This window comes from Octopus sinensis, linkage group LG13, assembly GCF_006345805.1.
Source record: "Octopus sinensis linkage group LG13, ASM634580v1, whole genome shotgun sequence".
NCBI classification, from domain to species: domain Eukaryota; kingdom Metazoa; phylum Mollusca; class Cephalopoda; order Octopoda; family Octopodidae; genus Octopus; species Octopus sinensis.
This window is the reverse complement of record NC_043009.1, coordinates 48,761,459-48,768,958: the sequence shown is the minus strand read 5'-3', so window position 1 is coordinate 48,768,958 and position 7,500 is coordinate 48,761,459.

The following is a 7,500-nucleotide window of genomic DNA, read 5'->3' as shown; positions in this document are numbered from 1 at the left end:
TCCTAAGAATATAACTGTTGTGTCTGATTTTTATTGGAAATAAAAAGAAAAAAAAAGGAGGGCGAGAGAGAGAGGAAGAAGAAAAAACTGAGCTACTCTATCAAAGAGATCCAGGCCTTTTATTCTCATTCAGACAACAGTGTAAATGATTTTTCGTTGCTAACACAAGAGAACTTCACATAAAGCTGTCCATGGAAAAAGCAAGGCGTTATGAGTTTGGCTCTGATTACCTTTAACGATAGTCTATGAAATTATATTCATAGAAAATAGAAACAGGAGAAGTGATGTATAAAAGGAAGGGAAAAAAATAGAGAAATCTTTCAAAGTTCAAAGACTGTATCGGCTGTAGTGGTTCGTATTCATGTCTGTAAGACATTTTTATGGTTAAACTCGCTTCCAATTTTTTTTATTGTAGGTTTTCAGTCAAGACATAAGAGAACTTAAGTATTGCAATTTGCACCATTCTTTTCGTTCTAAAACAGACAGACGTGTCTGAATATCATGACAGCTACTACTTCAGTTCAATGTCGAACAACAAATAACTATGTATCATAGCTGTTTTAAAGTAATATTTACTAAGTATGGAAGAACTGAAGTGTTTTTGATTAGCCCCAAGCTTATTAATCTTCATTGAGCAAATCTATGATCATGGGCATTGCAGACAAGGTTCTTTTTAACTACAATTTACTGTCGGTTCTTCCTTATTAAATACTACTGGGTTTGAATTGATGTAAATTTTCTGTTTTACGCGTGACCAATCGGTGAGTGTGTTGCACTCATGATCACAAGATCGCGGTTTCGATTTCCAGGCCAAGGCATGCATTTTATTCTTGATCACAAAAACAGTTCGTTTCACGGCGCTCCATCCAGTCCCCACAGCTGTAAATAAGCAAATATGTGACGGAATCGCATTATGTCCAGCAGGGTGGGGGGTGCTGCGATCTCGATCTCCTCTAGGCAATAGGAACCGGGTAACAAGCCCCGTGATTCCTATGACTCGAAAAAGGAGTACCCAGAGTTCGATAATATTGAAAAGGAAGATGAACACTAACGAATTAACTTAACTCGAATTAACTTGGTTCGTAAGACCTACTTTGGACCGGATGTGGCGGCGCGTGGCTTAGTGGTTAGGGTATTGAACTCATGATCGTAAGGTTGTGGTTTCGATTCCGGTACCGGGCGATGCGTTGTGTTCTTGAACTTCATTTCACGTTGCTCCAGTCCACTCAGCTGACAAAAAGGAGTAATCCTGCGACAGACCGGCGTCCCGTCCAGGTGGGGAATTTCTACGCCACTGAAACCGGGAAACCAGCCCTTATGAGCGTGGCATGGCTCGAGAAGGAACTTTGGACCGGATGAATTTCGTATATTTTCTAAGTTTATCCAATAATAGTGGTAAAATTTTGAGAGAGTTGGGGGATGCAAGTTGATTACATCGACCCCAATGCTCAGCTGGTACTTATTTTATCGATCCCGAAAGGATGAAAAGTAAAGTCGACTTCGGCAGAATTTGAACTGAGAACGTGCAGAGGGACGAAATGCCGCTGAGCATTTTCCTTAGTACTTTCTGCTGCGTACTTTCCTCAGTACTTTCTGCAAGCTACCCGCCTTAATTTAGAAAATAATATTTAAAGTTCGGTAAGACGGTAGGCTGACAGAAATCGTTACCTTGTGGGGTAAAATAATTTGTTTTATTTCGTCCGTCTTTACGGTTCTGAGGTAAAATTCCGCCGACTTCGGCATTAACTTTCATTATTTCCAGGTCGATAAAACAAGTGCCAGTTGAACACTGGGGTCAATGTAATCGACTTACTCCCTCCCACGAAATTAATGGCCTTGTGCGAACATTTGAAACTAATACTTAAAGTTCAAAAAGACGGAGACCTCACAGTTCTATATTTGAGAGATGAGGAATTATGTACATTATTTACATTGTTTACATTTGTCGGATATTTGTCTTCACCTTGTTTGTTGTTAACACAACGTTTCAGCTGATATACCCTCCGGCCTTCTTCCGGTGTCTTGGGGAAATTTCGAACCTGGATTCTCATTCCCAAGGTATTTTTCGATGTTGTTGTTGTTGTTGTTGTTGTTGTTGTTGTTATTATTATTATTATTATTATTATTATTATTATTATTATTATTATTATTATTATCATCATCATCATCATCATCATTTTATTATTCATGTCACTGCCTGGAATCGTACTCGGAAATCTTTGGGTTAGTAACCCGCGCTCTTCACCACTACGCCATATGCTCGAAAAAAACCTTAGGAATGAGAACCCAGGTTCGAAATTTCCCCAAGATACCTGATCAACGCCGGAGGGTATATCAGTCAAAACGTTGTGTTAACAACAAACAAGATAAGGACAAATATCCGTCAAAGGTAAATAACGTAAATAAGGTACATAATGTACATAATTCCTCATCTCTTAAATATAGAACTGTAAAAAACAGTTTCGTTAAAAATCTCTTCGAGGCGGTGCCACAGCATGGCCGTAGTCTAATCACTGAACAAGTAAAAGCAAAAAGATGATATTATTTCCTTCTCTGAATATCTAAAGCTGATATTTGGAGTTAACTGGTACGGAATCTGCCGTACTCTTTTATGCACAGCAATTTCCGTTTTGCTCCTATTTGAAACAAAACCACTAAATGTCTACTTTGGAGTCATTTCATAACCATTAACTAACCATATTTTTTCCTCAACAAATATAATTTAACATCAGAACAATAAAAGAGGAAGAATCACGCATAGATATTTTATTTCTATCCAAATTCCTATATAATTTATTCATAAATTCATTAGATATGACTAAAAGAGATAAAAACCGACTAATACGTACAACATTTGTTATCAAGATATCCCATGCCATTGTTACTGCAGCAGCTTCTGTCGCTGCTGCTGCTACTACAACAACAACAACAACAACAACAACAACAACTACTACTACTACTACTACTACTACTACTACTACTACTACTACTACTACTATGTTTGAGAATGCACGGAGTTTGTTTCAGCAACAATCTCGGTAGATGGATGACTATATTCCATGTGATGTGTAATCTTTGTCATATTGGTGCCACTGAAAACATCATATATTCTGTGATTCCTGGGTGGTACCGCTAGTAGCGGTTGTGGTGGCTCTAGTGCTGCCGCTGTTGCTACTTGTACTATATGGACAATTATTGTAGAAATGTATTTATAATTGAAATTCAGTTTTGGTTAAGAATCGTTTGCAGCATGCTATGCCAAAATGGTCTCGCTTGTATTGGGAAATTCTCATTTATTATTTGCGAAATTTATTGCAGATTTATTGTGTATTCCTTAGATTTAAAATTCTTTTTCTGTGAAATGGGTACAAGATGTAATTAGCAGATAAAACTAGACTGGATACATTTGCCATTGAGTTCAGCAAAAGAAATTTGTCAAATTGGCATTTGTACTAAATAGCTAAAATGATCAATATTTACTGCTAAATATTAGAATATACAATAGTAAGTAACTAGAATGTCTGAAAAGCCGCGATCTCACTATCAGCTCCATATATCTTAATCTCAATATCATACACGTACATATGTATGTATGTATGTATGTATGTATGTATGTGTGTATGTATGTATGTATGCATGTATGCATGGATGTATGTATGTTTGCATACATGTAAGTATGTATGTATGTATGTACGTATAGAGAGTGAGAGAGAGAGTTAGACAGATAGATATGTATATATATAATATATGATATATTACACTATATATATAGATAGATATAGAGATATATAAATATATACATGCGCATATGTGCATATGTTTATATATGTATTTATAATTATATATATGTACGTATATATATATGTGTGTGTGTGGGTATGCGTATAAGCGTATATGTAGATATGTATGTATACTTATATATTATATATATATATATATGCATTCATGCATACATACATAATGCATACATACATACATGCATACATACACACATACATACATACATACATGCATACATACATACACACATACATACATATGTGTCCGTGTTTATGTGTTTGTCTGTATGTGTGTATATTTTATTGGACCTTCTCGAGACATATCAATTTATAAAGGCAAATTTATACTCCTATTAAACGCCTTCCAATGAAATTTGGAGGGACCAACATTCGGAGAAACAAACCAACAAACCAACAAAACTACCCAAATGAAACATGTTGCTAAATATTTTCCATTTAATAACATCAAGCAAAAGATAGCCCAAATAGCTCGTTCGTTCGTTGAACAAATAATTCAATATCTCGTAAGATATAGCGCTTGAGGTGATATATAATAAATAGATAATAGATGAATAAATGTTAGTGAGAGAGAGGGAGAGGAAGGGAGAGAGAGAGAGACTGGGAGAGGAAGGGAGAGAGAGAGTCAGGGAGAGGAATGAGTCATCATCGTCGTTTCGTATGAATATCCTTGTTTTCTCTTTATTGTCATTTAGTTGCGGGGAGTCCCGGCTTATAGCGTATTTCTACGCGTCCATACACTCCTAATCTGTTGTTAGTGTGGTGGGGGTCTCGGGGATAATGTTGTCTACCTTTAGTAATGAGTAAGGGTGGGTGGGGGGTACTTTAGCTTTATGGGAACGTTGTTATGTGCGGTTGCGGTTACGAAGTCCTACCGTAATTATTGTAAATTGTAAGTTTTGTCATTGCTGTTGTTGATGATGATGAGAAGGATGAGTGTGATATAACGACAATGGCAATAACGACAACAACGACGACGTGGAGGCACAATGGCACAGTGGTTAGGGCAGCGGACTCGCGGTCGTAAGAACGCGTTTCGATTCCCAGACCGGGCATTGTGAGTGTTTATTGAGCAAAAACACATAAGATCCACGACGCTACGGCGGGGGAGGGTGATGAACCCCGCTGTACTCTTTCACCCCAAATTTCTCTCACTCTTTCCTCCTACTTCTGTACCAAAGCAGAGGAACCATGGTGTAACCCACTATGGTGTGGTAAACTTTCAGACTCTAGTCTAGATTGCGAATCCTCTGTACCCTAGAATGGTTCAGCTCTCCACCCGTTCAAATCCACCCTTTGCGGAATGAGGATAATAATGTAGCTTTCGAGCCCCTGCAACCGCCTTGTGTGGTGGATGGATCGTCAAGTTGCCACACGCATTCTTAGTAGATTAGAGTTGGTCCGAATTAGAGATTATGCTTTGTGGCTAATGGCGTGAGTCCTGATTGGAAGAAGAAGAAGAGAAGAAGAAGAAGAAAGAAGAAGAAGAAGAAGAAGAAGAAGAAGAAGAAGAAGAGATAGACAGCCGACAACTGATGAAAGGTCGTTTCTTTGTGCTTTCTTATCCTGTTTTCCATTTTTATTCTCTCGTTGTTTTCGTATTTAACTCTTTTGTCTACGCATTTCATGATGTTTACACAGTTGGTGACGTCCTGTACCAATATATGCATATATATGTCTATATATATATATATATATAATATATATATATATATATATATATAGGAATGGGTGATTCCTTACAAAATACCTGGTGAACAAGAGAGACAGTGACGCTCTTGTAATCCCAAGGTGCGACCGCATATGTAGGCTATGTCATGTTTCTGTGAAAGATATTACGTATGTGATTAGCAGCCATCCTAAAATGTCGTCACGGTACTACCTCCCTATGCAGCACGATGTTGTTGCTAAAACAATTTACAATGGCATCCACAAGAAAAACTAACCTGAAATACACTTAGAAAATCCCTCTGTTATGGGATACATTCAAAAACACCAACTCAAGGAATACTGGTGGAATACTCTCATGAAAACTTCTGTAAAATGTAAGCATAACAGGCCGGATATTGTTGTTTGGGACAGAGGGGAAAAGGTACGTATCATCATATATGTCAACTGCCCAGCAAATATAAATATCCAAGGAAAACAGGATATATATGGACAACTGCTTCGAAACCTCCAGATTCTATATCCAGACTATGAATTCATATTCACACCAATAATGCGTGGAGCACTAGGTTTTGTTAGTAAATGCTCAAAGGAGAATCTTGAATAACTGGGATTTTCAGAAAGATAAATCGACCGACTAGTTCGTACATTAACAAGTTCAATCTGTGAGTGGAACAGTAAAAATATATGCAAGACTGTTCTTAAGTTCCAAATGTGAATTTGTCTGTGTTAACTACATCCCAAACATGATGATGTGTTGAATCTTATTTGGAAACCCGCTCCCGCCTCAGTGGAAGATTTATAATAATTAAAAAATTGAAGAAATATACATACATAATTACATACATGCATACATACATATATACACACATACATACATATATACCTGCATACATGTATGAATTTATGTATGTTTTAATACTCCGTTTTGACATAGCGATACTAACAACCTGGTGTAGAACTCAATATACGTAATGCTTGTGAAGAAGCGTTAGTCGGGTACAGAGCTGCAATAAGGAAACGGATAACAAAGAAATAACCAGAGGTAACAGTAATATCTTACTGTTACCTCAGAGCCTCTGATGAAGCTGTCATGGGTTACCCAGGCACTCAATGACGAGCCTACTGCAGGTTATAATAGAAACAGTTGTAAGCTAATGAGGTTCATAAAATATTCAATTATTCCTTTGTCACTCTTATATACATGTAGCATTTCTTTGCCCTGTGTAATGATCCCTTGTCAAGACACTGATTTGAATCTTTTGAGCACTGCTAAGTGTCTTCTATACAGAGAATCTCTGGATCTCATCTGTTGACTATATATACAAATATGTATGTATGTATGTATGTTAGTATGTATGTATGTATGTATGTATGTATGTATGTATGTATGTATGTATGTATGTATGTATGTATGTATGTCTATAATGATATAGATTCTGTAATTGTTGTATATCTAATCATAATGCACTTCAAACTACCAGAAGCTTTGCTTTCTTCAGCAACTACCAAACACGTAATGCTGCGAGAATGTGAAGTTCAGAAAATGGCCAGAATGCATATATTTTGAATTTAGGCTCAATGTTCGCAGTTCTATTCAACAAGCCTCAGACACAGGCTATGAGACCAAATATTAAGAAAAAATTCTTCATTCTTAAAAAAAAAATAATTCTAGAGAATTTAACAGATTTAGGTACGGGTGGAACATTACTCAAGTTTATATCATATCTACCAACCAGTTCTTGACGATATTAAATGATTCCCGAGGTAGATGTAAATCTCCAATCACATAAAATCTCGTTTAAATTATGTCAAGTCCGGAACAAGCAAATCATTGTATCCTAAGTAAGGTTTTGGAAAATTGTAAAACATTCTTGCTTAACTAATTTCACAAGCTCATTTATCAATGTTGGAAAGAGTGACAGTTCCACAAAAAATGTAGCGTGCTAACATTGATAGAATGTGCCAGAAAATCATGGGAAAAATAGTTGAAACAATTACAGTATAATTATATCTTCATAATGTAATCGGAAAA